Raw genomic sequence first — 1731 nt, 5'->3', positions numbered from 1 at the left:
AGAATCAGAATCAGAATCAGAAGAGCTTTATTACCAAGTATGTTTACACACACAAGGAATTTGACTTGACGACAGGGTGTAGAAGTGTAGAAGAAAGTACAACATAGTGCAGACATACATGATAGTGCAGACATACATAAAAATAACACATTGGGTAACACTAATCAGTTTAATATAAATATACTATGTTAGTTGTGATGGACGATGTGTAATTATGAAGGATTAATTGTTCAGGCTGAATATAGCCTGCGGTAAAAAATTGCTCTTATGTCTGGCTGTTCTGGTGGTCAGTGCTCTGTAGCGCCGACCAGAAGGCAACAGTTCGAAGAGCGAGTGGGCTGGGTGTGAGGGGTCCAAGGTGATTTTTATAGCCCTTTTCCTCACTCTGGAGATGTAAAGATCTTGGAGGCTGGGCAGAGGGGCATCAATAATCCTCTCAGCAGTCCTGACTCGCCATTGTAGTCTCTTGATGTCTGATTTGGCTGCTGAACCAAACCAGACAGTAATGGATGAACACAGGACCGACTCAATGATAGCAGAGTAGAACTGTTTGAGCAGCTCCTGTGGCAGGTTGAATTTCCTCAGCTGGCAAAGGAAGTACAACCTCTGCTGGGCCTTTTTTGCAATGGAGTCTGTGCGAGTGTCCCACTTCAGGTCCTGAGAGATGGTGGTGCCCAGGAACCTGAATGACTCCACTGCAGCAACAGTGCTGTTCATGATGGTAAGTGGGGGGAGTGCAGGGGTTTTCTCCTGAAGTCCACGATCATCTCCACAGTTTTAAGCGTGTTAAGTTCTAGGTTGTTAAGACTGCACCAGACAGCCATCTCTTTAACCTCCTGTCTGTAAGCAGACTCGTCTCCATCCTTGATGAGGCCGATTACTGTAGTGTCGTCTGCGAACTTCAGGAGCTTGACAGAGGGGTCCTTTGAAGTGCAGTAATTTCGTGTAGAGAGAGAAGAGCAGTGGGAAGAGCACACATCCCTGGGGGGGCGCCAGTGCTGATGGTGAGGGTCCTGGATGTGAGTTTGCCCAGCCTCACTAGCTGCTGCCTGTCTGTCAGGAAGCTGGTGATCCTCTGACATAGAGGTGGGCACGGAGAGCTGTGTGAGTTTGTCTGAGAGAAGGTTAGGCATTATGGTTTTGAAGGCAGAACTGAAGTCCACAAACAGGATCCTTGCGTAATTCCCAGGTCTGTCGAGGTGTTGCAGGATGTAATGCAGTCCCATGTTGACTGCATCATCCATAGACCTGTTTGATCTGTAGGCAAACTGAAGAGGATCCAGCAAGGTTCCAGTGAATTCCTTCAGGTAGGCCAGGACCAGTCTCTCAAGTGACTTCATTACCACAGACATGAGAGCGACAGGTCTGTAGTCGTTAAGTCCAGTGATGTTGGGCTTTTTGGGGACCGGAATGATGGTGGAGCGTTTGAAGCAGCAGGGAACTTCACACAGCTCCAATGATCTGTTGAAGATCTGTGTGAAGATGGGGGCCAGTTGGTCAGCACATACTTTTAAACAGGCAGGTGAAACACCATCTGGGCCTGAAGCTTTTCTAGATTTCTGCTTCCTGAAGACCCGGTTCACATTACACAGACCTTAAACACAGGTTGAATGGTGGGGAAGGGAGGGAGGGGGGTTGCAGGGGTGGTAGGTGAATGTGTGAAGTGCAGATCAGAGCGGATGGGGGGTGGTAGACTATCCTTTTCAAATCTGCAGTAAAACACATTCAGAT

This window comes from Sinocyclocheilus grahami, unplaced genomic scaffold, assembly GCF_001515645.1.
Source record: "Sinocyclocheilus grahami isolate Dianchi unplaced genomic scaffold, SAMN03320097.WGS_v1.1 scaffold499.1, whole genome shotgun sequence".
NCBI classification, from domain to species: Eukaryota; Metazoa; Chordata; class Actinopteri; order Cypriniformes; family Cyprinidae; genus Sinocyclocheilus; species Sinocyclocheilus grahami.
The sequence above is the reverse complement of the archived record's forward strand: the minus strand, read 5'-3'. Positions refer to the sequence as shown.